We start from the raw sequence: 18,465 nt of genomic DNA, 5'->3' as shown, positions 1-18,465 counted from the left end.
TTTATAACATCTATTGTTTTACTGCCAAAATAATACATGCTCATAAAAGGACTTTCAAAATAGAAAATATGGCAAACTAAAATTATTTAATATAAATTACATAGCACTCTTAACATTTCAGTGTATTATACAGATCCTTCCTTTCTTTGTTTTGGGCATTTAAAGTATACATGTTTTTAATGTAACCCATCATGCTAAGCATACTGATTACATAAATTATCATGAGTGTTTCTTCCCTACCCAGTACAAGAAAATATGTCTATAATTTTTAATGGATCCCCAACATAATTTGTATAACCAATTCCTTATTAGTGAATAATGCTCTAGTAGTTCAACACCACAAACAGGTTCACAATAAACATCTATATGACATAGCCATAATTATTTCCTTACGATAAATTCCTGTAAGTAGAGTTGTTGGGATAAAACACCTATTTTTTTTAAATAATATTTTGGTAAACTGTGTTCTAGAAATACTTGTATATAATAAAACAAATTATTGACAATGTATTTTTTCATTTTTTGAACCAATGTTATAGTCAAAATTTATATTACATTTTCTTGATAGTGAAATTACTGAAGACTTCTTGTATTTTTCCAACAATTTTTTGCTTCTGTGAATTGGATTTATTGTTCTCATTTTTTTTAAAGACACTACTGGAGTTTAAACTCAGGGCTTTGTACTTGCTAGGCAGATGCTCTCCCACTTAAGCACAAGCTAGCCCTTGTTGTTTTAATTTTTCAGCAAGCCTTTGTCATATGATACATCTTTCTCACATAAATTTTTTCATTTTTACACACCAAATATAGCTAGATCTGCATTATGTTTTTTGCCTCTGGTGTTATGATTACAAAGGAGATTATATGAATAACCACCTATATTTCATCATTTTAAGGTTTTTCCCTCAGTTCTTATCCTAAATATTATTTTCAATTATTCCAAATCAAGTATTTTTTAGAAAAATTATCTTGAACACTGTTATACTTTTTAAATGTCCCACAAAAGTTTATGTGTTGAAGGTTGGGACTCCAGTTGATGGAACTATTGGGACCTGGTGTAAACATTAGAAGGTAAGGACTATTAGAGGAAGTTAGGTCATCAAGGGAGCCCTAAAAAAGTATATTGGGGGACCTAAAAACCTTCTCTTCCCTCTTTGCATCTTTGTCATCATGAGGTAAGTAGCTCTGCCAACCCATGCTCTCTGCTATGATGTTCTGCCTCAGAAGAAGCCCAAAAGAAAAAGCCATCCACCATGGACAGACACTTCTGAAAGCATAAGCCAAAATAAACTTTTCCTCCATGAAGTTGATTTTTGCAGGTATTTTGTTACAATGGAATGTATATGTGTTAACAGACATACTAACAACCTAAGAACTTTCTATTTCTGTAGATATCAATTACCTCCTCAAATCAGAATTCTTTCAGAAATAAGCCAGGTTCATCTATTTTTATCCCAAATATGAAAGTAACATTATCTTTTGCATTTCAAGCACAAAGACCAGGAAGGAAAAAGAAATGAGGACAAATAAGTATGAGAGTAAGTTCAAAGAAAATGAGCACTTTATTTATTTATTTGCGGTACCTAATTTTATAAGACATTGTCTTCACCTATGGAGGTAAGTTTTCAGAGATGCCCATGAATACACAAATCCTTCATCATTTTTCCCTAATACAAAATGCTCATCTATCCCATTCACTTTCTCTAATCCCTACCTTATGAAACACTCATGTACATTTTCTGATTTTTATCAGAACCATCCAACCCTATTGCCAAGGCACAATCACTGTCAGATATTAACGAGTCTGATGAAATTGTGGCTATCCCAAGAGAAGGAGAGGGTAAGGGAAAAGACAGTATTTCTATTCTGAACATAAAATAAGAATACCCAAAGTCAGAAAATTCTAAACCATAAATCTACAACAGCTATCAGTATTTGCTTCTTATGTGTGCAAATCAGTAAGTATACATAAAAGAAACTCTGGGAAATATAATCTAGTAGTGAATAGTAAAATGCAGTATAAAACAGAATTTGATAAATTCTGGTAAAAAATAATTAAAAAGAAAGTCTTTTTAAACCAGTAAGGATTACCAAATTCAAGTCTTATGAAATCAGACAAAAAGCATTATTATAGTTAAGGTTAATGAACAATGAACATATGGCAAAAGCTACTCCGAATGTTCACATACACTCATAATTGCATCCTCCATATAACCTGATGTTGAAACATCATCATCATTTTCATTTTACCAAAGAGAAAACTGGTTAAGTTCATCAAGAGCCACACAATTAGTGAGTACTGAAGCCAGACTTTGAATATATTCCACCCAGCTCCAGAGCTCACATTCTTTCTCCTGCACTACATGTAACTCACCATAAGTAGCTGAGACAAAGAAATCAAGGATTAAAACAAGGGGCAGAAGAGGACAGAGCCTATCAATAATTGAAATACCCTTTATTCAACTGAAAAACTTCAGCTTTTTCAAGACAAACTAGTAATCTAGGATCTTGTATGAAATCTCCTCGCTTATAAATATTGGCAAATAATTCAAATTAAAAATAAATACTGTGTAAAACATATTTCAAAATTGTATTTGATCATGGGCAACTATTTTAAGAATCATATTCTCATACATTTTGTTATAGTCCTTAAAAGATGAAAGTAGAAATTTTAAAATATCTATTCCAAGTTAATTGCTATATATCCTTAAAATTTCTTTAATATCCTAAACCATGTTTTCATAGTCCCATTACCTTTTAGAATTAAACAAAGTAAACCTGCTGTCTAATAATACTGAGTTGTTTTCGAGCAACCTGCTGAAGAAAGAGTATGGAGAATGTTCTTTGTTTTCTTTTAATTACGGACTCAAATAATAAACTAATTCAAAAGTAACTTGTTGGGCTGGCAGAAAGGCTCAATTGGTACAGCTCCTGGCTAGCAAGTGTGAGGTCTTGAGTTCAAGCCCAAGTACTGCCAAAAAAATATATATATATAAGCAACTTATTAAGAAGATAGAACTTTGCTTTGTTTCTTTATTTTAGATAAAAAGGGCTATTTTAGCTTTTTAGAATATAATAAATCCTGTGTGTCCATTATTGCTGTTGTGATTACCTTTTACATGTGAAATAATTTTCTTAAGAATTTCCCCCAATTTATGTTTCATAAATACATCAAGAAAAAAATATGACCATTACAAAGCAGAATAACAAAGGTCTTTGAACAAATGCATCTAAATTTATTTTACTCATAATTATAAATAAATTCTTTACCTATAAATGTCAGACTATAAGAAAGTATTTAATGAAAAATTAAATAATCAAGGATATTTTTTGGTCTGAAAATTTTTAAAACAAACAGTATAAAAGTCAAACCAGCATAAGCAGCCAGAAGCTTACAAAGGCCATTACATCTTAAATTTTTATTACAAACTCTGGCTTCCATATTTAATATATCTTAATATTCTAGTTTCTATGTAGAGAAAAGCAAAGACCAAAGACCAAAGAATGCCTCTTAGAAAATGACTACTTAAATTTATAATTGACAGATTTCAGTTCTTTTAAATAATGCCTGGCTCTCTCTTGGTTTCCTGATAAAAATGATATCCAAAAGAGGGTTTTTAAATAAAGATAATCTTTTTTAATTGAGACGGTATAGCAATATGCATTTCAAGATCTCAAAAAGGAACAATCCTTTCTTTGTAATCTTAACTAAAATTTTTCCTGCTTCACATGAACTCAAAACTCTAGAAACTCATACCTGTTTCACAATATGGTTTTACTCCTATTCTGGTCACAGGAGTTGACAAATTTGGCTGACATTCCCATTTAAAATCTAGAACTAATCTTAAAGATAGATGTACTGTTTTCACAAGTCTGGTTCTTACAGTATTAATCCTAAAATAAAAGAAATCTATTGAAAGAAGGGAAGTTCTGGGCAAATGGTTAATAAAAGGGTAAGAGTTTAACACCAAAGCTTAGAAGACAGTTTTAAAGTATACTTAAAACATTTCAAAACAGTATTTTTCATATAAACAAGCAGTCTCTAAGTAAAAAGTTCAAACTACCAGCACTATATAGATAAAACAATAGATTAGTTGAGTAACATTTTCTCTTATGAAATAGAATCACATATACAGAACCACTAGAAAAATAATTTATTCCCTCTAAATATGAAGTTCTACTTGTTTCAGTTTATATTCATTCTAACATTGCTTGTAATACTTCGATATACAATTAGCATTCAGAACTGTGTCATTCTAAATACATCCATATTCAGGAAAACTCATACATACATACTTCATTCATTTGAATTTTTAACTGATGATAAACTTAAAAAGTCAAACACTGAAATGACAGAGTAGTAGTCACACAAAGATTTCTACTATAATAAAAACATAACAGAGAGCTTAAATTGAGTACTTCAGGAATTCAATTATAAAAGGAAGAGATATAGCATGAATAAGTATGTGTTCCAGGTAGCATGCATTTACTATGATCGGTATTTAATCTGAAATATGATATGTTTACTAAAAAAGCAAGTTTCTTCCATAGAAGCTCTATTTTCATAGTTAAGAGGAAAGGTAATTGAGCATTATAAAACTGGCAAAAAAGTTTTTATTTAGAAGTGTTAGCAGCTAAAAGTAAATTTGTTAGTTGAAAATAAAACTGTTCCCTAAAGACTTAATTACAAAGGAAGAAAGAAACAGAAGAGAAAAAGAAAGAATAAAGCTCTATTTTTAAATTCTGTTTATATTTAATGTAAGAGGGTTACATTGGACTTTAAATAGGTTAATTAAGTGTTAAAATCAATCACTTGAAAGTCTTAAAATTTAATATTGTTAGATTGTATATCAAAGTAGTTTTATTATTTATTTACTCCAAACCTTTCCAGAATACTTCATTTAACAGCAGGGGGTCTGATTCTCACAAGAAAAATGCATTTACAATGCCAAATAAATTATATATAAAAGCATTTGTCTTAATACATATCATTCAATATTAAATATCACCCATTGGTAAAACTCTAAAAGTCTAAATCATTTTTATAAACCCTAAAACTGTAGTATCAAATGTTGTCTAACAAATAGGTATAAGACTACAATAAGGTTCTACATACAAGAACAATGATCAAAGGAAAATTCTTAGAAATTTAATCCTTAAAATTTTTATGCTATCAGAACAAAATGCTTACAGTTAATAATCCACTGAAAAAATACCTGACTCATATGTATATGCACATATATACATACACACACAATGAGAAATATGCAGAGTATTAATAGGCTCATAGGCTAACTTAAATATTTTATATTACAAAGTAGGAATGAATTTTGCCTTTCAATAATCAAATTGTATAAAGTCATGAGAAAACTGAACATTAGAAAGAGTCAAACTGTTTAACTAAAAGTTCTGCACAGTATATCCTCACATGGTATCAGAATTCTCTTACAGAGATGCTGACAATTCAGAGATGAGCTGGACAAGGTTGGCCACTGCCATAGTCCCAGCTAATGGGAGGCTGAGACAGAAGGATCACTTGAACAGTGGAGTATAAAGCTAGCCTAGGCAATGTAGGGAATAAGAGTTTGTTTTTTAAAAAAAAAAAAGCAAAATCACACATTGGGGAAGCAGCTTAGCCAATTCATCAAAGTTCATTTGTTTAGTGTTTTATATAGTTACCACCTCTAGTTAATTAAACTATTTCATCTGATTTGTATAAAATCTATCTTCATATAACATACAATTAAGAATGCAGGAAGAATGAACAAAATTTCAAGAGTAAACAGCAATAATACTTTGTCCAATTATATTAAACAGAGGATTATACTAAGAATAAGAAAGAGATGGTCAGTCTGCATCAGTGTCAGATGAAATAAAACATTTTGTAAAAAACATCGATGAATAAAAATTTCTCTTGTTTTTGGCAGCCTGAAGATGTACCTGAGGGAAGAAGAGTTGTTTTCAGAAGCATATGATCAGCTGAGTGGTCTGACATTTAAACTTGGTTTTTAGCAAGTGGTAGGGCCAGGAAACTTTATTAAATAAAGATAACACTTTTAATTAAACAAAAATAGCAGCAAACACACAGCACTTACCAGGAAATAAGTGCTGTTTAAAGCACTTTGTAACTTATTTAATATATAAGATTTCAAAATATTCTCCAATAAGCCTCTTGATTTATATTTGTATTTGTTAAAATATCTCTTTGTCATCTTTAGTTTTCATTTATTCCCGTGTTAGTTCATGAATAAATCACATTGCATCTTTGAAGTCATTATCAAACAGCCAGTGCTATGACTGATTTAAATTCCAAATTCTATGGATTCACCTTATCCCAGTCACTTTCCCCATGGAGGGGAGGCCAGCAACTAAGAAGCATCATCTATCTACTGTTCCTTGCTAGACAAAGCCAGTTGTATAAAACCATTCACACTTTCCTCCCTTCTGTTTTCCTCAAAGCACTTTTCCAAACCCTATCCACAGTGCTAACACTCAACTTTTCCTTTATGGACCAGCACCAGGAATAATTTCTACTAGCTCTTTCATAGCATTATTTCCCCACTGTGACATGCCACTAGAGTTGGAGAAGCATACTTTTGTGGGGATTTTGTTTGTTTTGTTTTTGCAGTGCTGGGAATAGGACCCGGGACTGTGCAAGCAAAGCACACTTTACTACTGTGCTGACAATCCCAGCCCATACTTTTTATTGTAATACAGTACTTATTCACCCTACCTCTGGCCTTCTTGGTATACACAATAGAATCTTAACTGCGTAGCCCAACTGAGATATTCTGTTACTGCTAACTGAAATCAGACTGATATACCCCACTCCTATAAATCAATTATGATCTAATATCCAGTCTAATTTTCCTTCCATTGCAAATGGTTTCCCAACACATTTAGCATAAAATCCAAACTCTAAGCCCTAAAGTCAGGGCCATGGGTAACTCTTTGATTTTACTCTCTCATCACCCTTAATTATGTTCTGGACACACAAGCCTTTTTTCCTATTCCTTAAACAAAAATACATCTCAATGACATGTTAGGTCTTTGCACATATCCATTTACTCTTTCAGAATACTCTGCTCTTCCTATCATTCAAATATTTGCTCAAATTCAGCCCAGTACCAAAAGCTTTTCCTGGAGCTTACCAAATCTACTGTCAAAGCTTGTTACTTCTACTCTCATATTAAAATCCAGAATCACACCATTCTGTACCATATCCAATCTGATCCAATTCACTGCCACTTCCAACGTGGTCTATTTAATCACCTCCAGTCAGCTTCCCTGAGTGATCCATTTATAATCTACCTCTGCTGCCATCCAAGCTTTAATTCAGCTTGTGTCTCTCTTACTCAAAACTTCCTAATGGCTTCTCAGCTACTCAGAATACAAAAAAAAAAAAAAACTTCAAGGAGTCCTATGGGATATTGTTCCCAGTTACTGCTTCAATTGTTTATTCTACAACTCTCCCTCCTTTCATTCAAGTTCTCCAACCCTAATGGCCTCCATATACTTGCTCAAATGCACTAAGCAAGTTCTTGCCATAGGCGACTTTTATTGCTCTCTTCAAAACATTCTTTCACATCCCAGGGACTTTCTCCCCACCTGCCTCTGCCTGTAGATCAGAAGCTGCCTTGTGGGCTAGGAAGTGTGGTTCAAGTGGTAGAGCACTTGCCTAGAAAGCATGAGGCCCTGAGTTCAAGCCCTGGTTATCATCCCCCTCTCCAAAAAAAAACTTGTTTAGTAAGGTCACTGATTTCCCGCCTCTTACTCTTTATCCCCTTATCTGGCTTTACCTTTTCTTACAACATTTACTGCTATCTAACATATTACAAATGTTTTTACTATGCACCATCCCTCTAAATTCTTGGAATGTAAAGACATCTTTATCTAGTTATTTCCCATACCTGAAAGGTACCCTTATTTTTTGTTATAGAATACCTGACAAAGTCTGTTTTTAAAGACTTCTTAGGTGTGCTTTAGGGATATATATATTACCACAAAATAAATGCTGAAAAAATTAGAGTCAAGGATATTTGAGAATACAGATCTTATAAAACAGAATAGAGGGCTGGGCATGTTGGGATGTGGCTTGGTAATAGAGAGCTTGCCTAGCATGTGAGAGGCCTGGGGAAAACAAACAAAAAAACCAACCAAACAAAAAAACCCTAGAAGCTAGGTGACTAAGATCTTCAAACGATTATTATTTTAACGAAGCAAGGACCAATTACCCTAGGAGACAATTAGCACCAGACAGGGCCCTCTCTAGGAAGAACCTATGGCAACTAAACAGACCCTTTGGGTTCACTGCTACTTCAGAACATGTTCAAAAACCACAGGAGAGACAGGATGGCCCAGGCACCCCACAGACCAATAGATTCCTGGACTAAGGCCCTTTGTGCCTATTTTTTCATCAGCACTTATTTGCCCTTGTTCATGCCATTACCTGGCTAAGGTAGGAAGCTGTCATCTTTACGCTTGCACTTAGGCTAGAAACTCTCCCCATTCACACTGAAACAAGGGAAAATCAAATGCAGCATGAAATTTTCTGTACATTTTACTCAGCCAGTGATTTGTACTCTGAGTCAATGTTGCTTCTTGTTTGGGCCTGTATTTAATCCACCAGTACAGTAGGTGACAAATATTATAGTCCTTTTTCAACCTTAAAAGTTTAAATTTTGAGATATTCCTGAGAAGCTACTAAATGTTATAAAATATTTTATAATATGCAAACTTTTCAAAGCTAGTCTTAGATAAACAATGGGAGGACCAAGTACAGGCCAATGATGAGAATGTGTCATACAGCAATGATTACGACTAATCAAATTAATAGGGTTCATGAGAAAAAGCTAACCAGTGTAACTTACAAGTATTCTTACAAAAACACTGAGATTTCAATAAAAAGAGTTTGAAAGTGTTTCAGAATAACATCCGATCTACATTAGACAAAAAGGAGAAAATAGCTTGTGTCTAATCTTTTAAGTTGATCATATTAAAAATACACACATATAAGCGTAAATAAGGTATTATACATAGCTAACTACTCTTCTACTATTTTATTTTGAAAAATGTTTTTACTTTTATTTCAATTATTTTCTCTTCAGATAAAATTAAATTCTAAATAAAAATGCATTCTGTAAAGAAAGACAAATTATATCTATTTTTAATTTCATATAATACTTATCTCATGACTCACACAAAATTAAATAAGTCCCATGTGGGGAGGTGTATCGAAAACTGTAACACACTTAGTACACTATACAATATTCCTTGTAGTTTCCTGACAAAAATTACTTCATAAAACAGTGGATATATGACTAGTTATGTCTTTTTAAGGTTAGTTGATCTCAGTTATATAAAAGGTAGTACAGATTACACTGAGTACAGACAGACTAGAATAGGGAGGAAAACATTCCTTTTGGGACAGGAAACATCATGTGTAAGGGCTCAAAGAAGAGATGATAAACCACACTCCATTCAACATATACAAGGAATCAGGCTCAAACCAGGCACAGTGGCTCGTGTCTGTAATCCTAGCTACCCAGGAAGATCAGGGTTCGAAGCCAGCCCAGGAAAATAGTTCGAAAGACCCTATCATGAAAATATTCAACATTGAAAAAAAAAGGGGGGGGAGGAAGGGAGGCTGGCAGAGTGGCTCAGATAGTATAGTGCCTGCCTAGCAAGCATGAAGTCTTGAGTTCAAACCCTAGTACCACCAAAAAAAAAAAAAAAAAAAGAATCAGGTTCAGCTTGATGAGTAAGGCTCAAGAAGTAGCAAAGGACTATGTAAGGCCTGGCTCACACAACATACTCAAGATTCTGCAGTAAAAACTACTGAATACAAAGGAATTTTCCTGTTGTTTCTCCATAGGCAATCTTTCATCAGCTATACTGAACTGTACTTCTCAGCACTCACTATACATGTGGCTCCTCAGCAGGCAGTACCTTCTTGTTGAATCTAACTGACAGTTGCCCTGAGATTCAAGGTAAAAGCCACCATTCAATTTACCTTTCTGCAATTTGATCCAGATGCCTACCTAAACCTATATGGCTCAACCCTAAATTTTGCCTTGGTTAGTAAAATGATTGGTTTTTACCAATTTCTATTTTTTGTAAGAATAGAAGACATGTTTTCTTTCACCTACACTGTGAGTTGTTAGTACAAAAGAACTTGGGAAAAAACCTAATTCAATGAATCAGTAAAAACCCAAAAGATACACTTTAGTATAATATCCAGATATGAGAATTAATTTTAGCTATAATGGTTCAACCCAAGCATACAAATTAAAATGATTTTAAAACAATAGAAAACATTGTAGGTTACACTGTTTGAAGTACAGGATATGAGTTGCCCATTATACATCATTTTAAAAAACTATATCATAAATATGGCCTGAAACATTCATTAACAACAGGACCAAGTATCACAACACTGAACCTCATATCAAATGCAATTCAATAAGCAGTGAAATTACTTTCATATACTACTTAATGAGAATTATCACCATGATACTGCATGTTATATTAAATATAGTATTTCATTTTGAACCCCAACTTTGGACATTCTCACATAAGATAACAAACTAGATTACTAGATTTCTTTCCAAAAAATCAAAGCTCTTTTGGAGATGTCAGCTTTGAAGATCCTAAAAGTATACAGAATGATAAGGAAACAGGTTTATAATGCATATAAATATGACAGCATATTAGACTGCATCTAATTACCAGTTCAAACAACCTGATCTAACCTTTGACAAGTAAAATAAATGTTCTGAATAATTTAACTAAAGCAAACACTTGCTGTTAATGGTAGGTAATTATAGTAAGAGCTAGAAGGATATGGAGAAGATAGATGATGAAGAGAAAGGGGTGAGGGGGAATTTTTTTTAAATAAGGTTGAGATCTGTAACTGTTCATTGAAATATGATTTTTTTTCATTGAATACAACTTAGAGAAAAGGGCAAAATCAATAAAGTCATATAAATCCTCAGATAAAGAAACATTATAGCTTATTATATAGGTCATTCTTTCCGTGAGTAAAAAAATCACCATACCATGGGAAAAGAGGAACTAGGTATAAATAGAATTAGAGTGAAATCATACTGCCTTCTCTCCAGGGACTCAAAGTTTAGTGAGGAATGAGTCCAGGAAATGGGTTGCCAGACACAGGAAAAATAAATAATAAAATAAAAACAGGATGCACTGTTAAATTTGAATTTCAGTAAAACATGAATATAATATTTAAGACATACTTATGATAAAAAAAAATCACTGTCTAGCTGAGCTTTCTATATTTTATTTGAAAACCCTACCAATAGATAGATGAAGGCAAGTACCCATGGGAAAACATGTGGTATGTCCACTACAGAAGCTTCAGGATTAAATAACATTACAACTCTCAAATGGCAAGATCCCCAAAGATCTCACCCAAAGTCAGCAAAGAGTTGTTTTTCCAGGGCTGTTACCTGATTGCTACTGGAAAAGACAACCTGTACTACTGAAATGTACTGGCAGTCCTACTGGAACTTACTTTTCAATTACTTTGAGAAAAGGAGCTGCAAAGAAATATAATAGATGAACAACCAGTTTCTTAGGGGAAACCACTGCGATCAAAAGGCAGAAAAACAGATTCCAAGATGGCAGCTAGAGGTAGGAAGCAGAAAGCGACCCTCCTATAGTGAAATCTTGGAGAGACGCTGGAGACACACTTTGCAGGCATAATCACTGAGAAGAGGCATAACTTTGACCCCTCCACACCTCCAGCCAGCGCAGAAAATCTCCACTTCACATTAAATGGAGAAACCAGGAGGACCCCGGAGCCGCCAGTAGACCATGCCCAGAAGGCTTGGGAAGACGTGGACCAGGTGAGCTTCGCGGTACCGCGGTACCCCCACAGACAAGCCTGGGCCAGAGCAGCATAACCCCCTGGACAGACTGACCTCCACCCTGGGAAAAAAAGAGAAACTGACTAATAAGCAATAAGAATAAAGACACGAGGGAAAGAGGGTGGGGCACACTGAGCACCGAATGATTGAGGGAAGGGAATCCTTCCCAGGACTGTAAATAAACAAGCCAGGCAGGCGGGAGAGGCTCTGGTGGGGGCGCGTGCCCAACAAGCAGGAGCGGGAAAACTTGTGAGAGTGGTGAAGGGAGGAAAACTCCACAGGAGAGGAGGGAAGACCCACCTCCCACATGAACTGTAAATAAACACGGAGGCCTGACAACGCGGGGGCAGGGTCACCTTTCCCAGTGCTTGGAAAGGGGAAAGCTTGTAGCAGAGGCTCCCGCACAGGAGAACTCTGAACAAACAAAGCCTGCAGAGCAAAGTGAGTGCTAAGCTCACCCCAGAGTTCTGCATAAATAACGCAGCCAGCAACAGCAGGCTGAGAGCAGCAGGTGGGCAAGCCACAGCTGCAGATACCATTCTCAGAACTGTCTCCAGACTCTTTTTTTTCTTTTTCTCCCTACCCTTGATGAGAGAACAACCGAATTACACCTGCATGCTGAAAAACTTACTGAAACTGTATTGCATTTGAACTTGGGACACTTGGTGGGTTGTTTTTTTTTTTGTGCGTCTGTGTATAGTTTTGTTCTACTTTATGCGTCCCCTTTGATGAGACAACTACAGAACATCTGAGGCACCATCTCCAGGATTGGAGACTGACACGGACACAAAATTATTAACACTGAAACTTCATTGCATTTGAACTTGGAGGTTTTTTGGTTTTTTTAATTTTCTATTTTTCATCTTATTTTAATTCATTTTTATATATAGATATTTCTTTCATTTACTTATTTTTTATTTTTTTATCTTTATTTTTTTATTTTTGATTTTCAATCCTCTCTATCTCTAATGTCTGTTCAGCTTACTGCCAATTAGAACACTAACGCTCCCTGTTTATACCTTTGAAACTTTCTTGTCTGATACCTTGTTCTGTTTTCTCCATCTTGTCTGTGTATTTGTTTTCCCCCTTTCTTTAAATTCTTGCTTTCCATCTCAGCTCACCCTTCCATTCTAAATATTACCATTGTTATTATTACAAGCTAGAAAATACTTAATTGCACACAGTACAGGGACAATAACAACACCAAAGACGATGACAGGAAGGCACAAAAAACAGGGAAACATGTTTCCCAACAGCAAAAAATTAGTACAGGAAACAGAGGGGAATGAAGAAAACAGAAGCTCAGGTCCAGACTCCTACAAAATGAAGATAAACTACGCCAAAAGACCCAATGAAACCCACAAGAATAATTTAAAAGAAGACATACTATAGGTACTCAATGACAATTTTATAGACATGATACTGGATAGGGTCAACCAAAATGTACAGGAGACACTAAAGAAATTCCAAGACAACAAAAATAGAGAATTTGAAAAAGCAAAAGAAGAAATAAAGGAAACCATAGAAGCACTGTATAAACACCAAAGTGAAACAGAACATGATGAATAAACAGATAAATGAACTCAGGACAAAAATAGACAACATTAAAGAGGAAAAGACCCAGGATATGGAAACCTCAGAAAAAAGAACGAAACAGAGCTGCAAAGCAAAACGGAAGGCCAATCCAGCAGAATAGAACAAACAGAAGACAGAATCTCAGAACTTGAACATAAAATCGTAATTAAAGGAAAAACAAAAGAACTACTAATTAAACAACTCAAGACCTGTGAAAAGAAAATGCAAGAACTCACCGACTCCATCAAAAGAACAAACTTGAGAATCATGGGCATTGAAGAAGGAGAAGTCGTGCAAGCAAAGGGAATGCATAATATATTCAACAAAATAATAACGGAAAATTTCCCAAATCTAGAGAAACATATTCCCATACAGATGCAAGAGGCCTCCAGGACACCAAACAGACCAGATCAAAATAGATCTACCCCACGCCATATCATCATTAAAACAACAAGTTCAGAAACTAAGGAAAGAATATTGAAGGCAGTAAGAGAGAAAAAACAAGTAACATACAAAGGTAAACCCATCAAAATCACAGCAGACTTCTCAACAGAAACATTAAAAGCAGGAAGAGCGTGGGGTGAGATCTTTCGGGCACTGAATGAAAATAACCTCAACCGCAGGATATGAAATCTAGCAAAACTATCATTCAAAATAGATGGAGCAATTAAAAGTCTTCCATGATAAGCATAAACTAAAACAATATGTGACCACAAAGCCACCACTACAAAAGATTCTTCAAGGGATTCTGCACACAGAAAGTGAAAACCAACATAACCATGAAAAGACAGGCAGCACCAAACCACAGGATAAGGAAAAGCAAGACAGTAGAGAGTAACATCAACTTAGGTACACACAATCAAACCTTTAAACACTTAAGACAACTAAATGACAGGAATCACCACATACCTATCAGGACTAACGCTTAATGTTAATGGACTTAATTCACCCCTCAAAAGGCACCGCTTGACGAAATGGATTAAAAAGGAAGATCCAACAATTTGTTGCTTACAGAAGACCCATCACACTGACAGATATAAGCATAGGCTTAGGATGAAAGGCTGGAAGAAGATTTACCAAGCCAATGGCCCCCCAAAACAGGCAGGAGTAGCAATACTTATCTCTGACAAAGTAGACTTCAAACCTACATTGATCAAACAACATAAAGAAGGACATTCCATACTAATAAAAGGGGAAATAAACCAAAAGGAAATAATAATTATCAACCTGTATGCACCCAATGTCAACGCACCCAATTTCATCAAACATACCCTGAAAGACCTAAAAGCATATATAAACGCCAACACAGTGGTTGTGGGAGACTTTAACACCCCATTCTCATCAATAGATAGGTCATCCAAACAAAAAAATCAATAAAGAAATCCAATATCTAAAATATGCAACAGATCAAATGGACCTAGTTGACGTCTACAGAACATTTCATCCAACCTCTACACAATATACATTCTTCTCAGCAGCCCATGGAACCTTCTCCAAAATAGATCATATCCTAGGGCACAAAGCACATCTCAGCAAATATAAGAAAATAGAAATTATACCATGCATACTATCTGATCACAATGCAGTAAAAGTAGAACTCAACAACAAAAGTAAAGACAAAACACATGCAAACAGCTGGAAACTGAATAACTCATTACTTAATGAAGAATGGATCATCGATGAAATAAAAGAGGAAATTAAAATGTTCCTGGAAGTCAATGAAAAAGAAAACACAACCTACCAGAACCTGTGGGACACAGCTAAAGCAGTCCTGAGAGGAAAGTTTATAGCCATGAGTGCATATATTAAAAAGACTGAAATATCCCAAATCAATGACCTAATGATACATCTCAAACTCCTAGAAAAACAAGAACAAGCAAATCCCAAAACAAATAGAAGGAGAGAAATAATAAAAATAAGAGCTGAAATCAATGAAATAGAAACCAAAAAAACCATGCAAAGAATTAATGAAACAAAAAGTTGGTTCTTTGAAAAAATAAACAAGATCGATAGACCCTGGCAAACCTGACTACAATGAGGAGAGAAAAAACCCAAATTAGGATAATCAGGAATGCAAAACGGGAGATAACAACAAACACCATGGAAGTCCAGGAAATCATCAGAGACTACTTTGAGAACCTATATTCAAATAAATTCAAAAATCTTAAAGAAATGGACAGATTTCTAGATACATATGATCATCCAAAACTGAACCAAGAGGAAATTAATCATCTGAATAAACCTAAAACACAAAATGAAATTGAAGCAGCAATCAAGAGTCTCCCCAAAAAGAAAAGTCCAGGACCTGATGGATTCTCTGCTGAATTCTATCAGACCTTTAAAGAAGAACTGATACCAACCCTCCTTAAACTGTTCCATGAAATAGAAAGGGAAGGAAAACTGCCAAACACATTTTATGAAGCCAGTATTACACTTATCCCAAAACCAGGCAAAGACACCTCCAAAAAGGAGAACTATAGGCCAGTCTCCTTAATGAACATTGATAAGAATATCCTCAACAAAATAATGGCAAACCGCATTCAACAACACATCAAAAAGATTATTCACCAGGACCAACTAGGCTTCATCCCAGGAATACAGGGATGGTTCAACATACGAAAATCAATACATGTAATAAACCACATTAACAGAAGCAAAGACAAAAACCACTTGATCATCTCAATAGATGCAGAAAAAGCCTTTGATAAGATCCAACACCATTTCATGATAAAAGCTCTAGGAAAACTAGGAATAGAAGGAAAGTACTCAACATTATAAAAGGTATATATGACACACCTACAGCCAGCATTATACTTAATGGAGAAAAACTGAAAACATTCCCTCTAAAATCAGGAACCAGACAAGGATGCCCACTATTTCCACTCCTATTCAACATAGTACTGGAATTCCTAGCCAGAGCAATTAGGCAAGAAGAAGGAATAAAAGGAATACAAATAGGTCAAGAAACTGTTAAAATATCCCTATTTGCAGACATGATCCTATATCTTAAAGACCCAAAAAACTCTACTCAGAAGCTTCTAGACATCATCAATAGCTATAGCAAGGTAGCAGGATATCCAATCAATATAGAAAAATCATTAGCATTTCTATACACTAACAATGAGCAAACTGAAAAAGAACATATGAAAACAATTCCATTTACAATAGCCTCAAAATAAATCAAATACCTAGGTGTAAACCTAACAAAACATGTGTGAAAGACCTCTACAAGGAAAACTATACACTTTTGAAGAAAGAGATTGAGGAAGACTATAGAAAGTGGAGAGATCTCCCATGCTCATGGATTGGTAGAATCAACATAGTAAAAATGTCGATACTCCCAAAAGTAATCTACACGTTTAATGCAATTCCCATCAAAATTCTAATGACATTCATTAAAGAAATCGAAAAATCTACCGTGAAATTTATATGGAAACACAAGAGGCCACAAACAGCCAAGACAATACTCAGTCAAAAGAACAATGCTGGAGGTTTCACAATATCTGACTTCAATTATATTACAAAGCAATAACGATAAAAACTTCATGGTACTGGTACAAAACAGACATGAAGACCAGTGGAACAGAACAGAGGACCCAGATATGAAGCCACACAACTATAACCAACTTGTCTTTGACAAAGGAGCTAAAAATATACGATGGAGAAATAGCAGCCTCTTCAACAAAAACTGCTGGGCAAACTGGTTAGCAGTCTGCAAAAAACTGAAACTAGATCCATGTATATCACCCTATACCAATATTAACTCAGAATGGATCAAGGATCTTAATATCAGACCACAAACTCTAAAGCTGATACAGGAAATAGTAGGAAATACTCTGGAGTTAGTAGGTATAGGTAAGAACTTTCTCAACGAAACCCCAGCAGCACAACAACTAAGAGATAGCACAGATAAACGGGACCTCATAAAGCTAAAAAGCTTCTGTTCACCAAAAGAAATGGTCTCTAAACTGAAGAGAACACCCACAGAGTGGGAGAAAATATTTGCCAACTATACATCAGACAAAGGACTGATAACCAGAATATACAGGGAACTTAAAAAACTAAATTCTCCCAAAACTAATGAACCAATAAAGAAATGGGCAAGTGAACTAAACAGAACTTTCTCAAAAGAAGAAATTCTAATGGCCAAAAAACACATGAAAAAATGCTCACCATCTCTAGCAATAAAGGAAACGCAAATTAAAACCACGCTAAGATTCCACCTCACCCCTGTTAGAATAGCCATCATATGCAACACCACCAACAACAGGTGTTGGCGAGGATGCGGGGGAAAAAGGAGCCCTCTTACACTGTTGGTGGGAATGTAAACTAGTACAACCACTCTGGAAATAAATTTGGAGGCTACTTAAAAAGCTAGACATTGATCTACCATTTGATCCAGCAATACCACTCTTGGGGATATACCCAAAAGACTGTGACACAGGTTACTCCAGAGGCTCCTGCACACCCATGCTTATTGCAGCACTATTCACAATAGCCAAGTTATGGAAACAGCCAAGATGCCCCAGCACTGACGAATGGATTAAGAAAATGTGGTATCTATACACAATGGAATTTTATGCAGCATTGAAGAAGAATGAAATGTTATCATTCGCTGGTAAATGGATGGAATTGGAGAACATCATTCAGAGTGAGGTTAGCCTGGCCCAAAAGACCAAAAATCGTATGTTCTCCCTCATATGTGGACATTAGATCAAGCGCAAACACAACAAGGGATTGGACTATGAGCACATGATAAAAGCGAGAGCACACAAGGAAGGGGTGAGGATAGGTAAGACACCTAAAAAACTAGCTAGCATTTGTTGCCCTTAACGCAGAGAAACTAAAGCAGATACCTTAAAAGCAACTGAGGCCAATAGGAAAAGGCGAACAGGTACTAGAGAAAAGGTTAGATCAAAAAGAATTAACCTAGAAGGTAACACACATGCACAGGAAATTAATGTGAGTCAACTCCCTGTATAGCTATCCTTATCTCAACCAG

At 35.0% G+C, this 18,465-nt stretch overlaps 1 protein-coding gene across 1 annotated transcript in view; it reads right to left on the bottom strand.

Moving 5' to 3' along the window:
* The window catches only part of Tbc1d5 (TBC1 domain family member 5), a 545,741-nt gene that overhangs the window by 347,034 nt on the left and 180,242 nt on the right, over nt 1–18,465 (bottom strand). The gene's annotated exons all lie outside the window — the stretch shown is intronic.

Source organism: Castor canadensis, chromosome 10 (genome assembly GCF_047511655.1).
Source record: "Castor canadensis chromosome 10, mCasCan1.hap1v2, whole genome shotgun sequence".
In the NCBI taxonomy this organism is placed as follows: Eukaryota; Metazoa; Chordata; class Mammalia; order Rodentia; family Castoridae; genus Castor; species Castor canadensis.
Note: the sequence above shows the minus strand (reverse complement) of the source record. Positions and strands in the feature narration are given on the sequence as shown.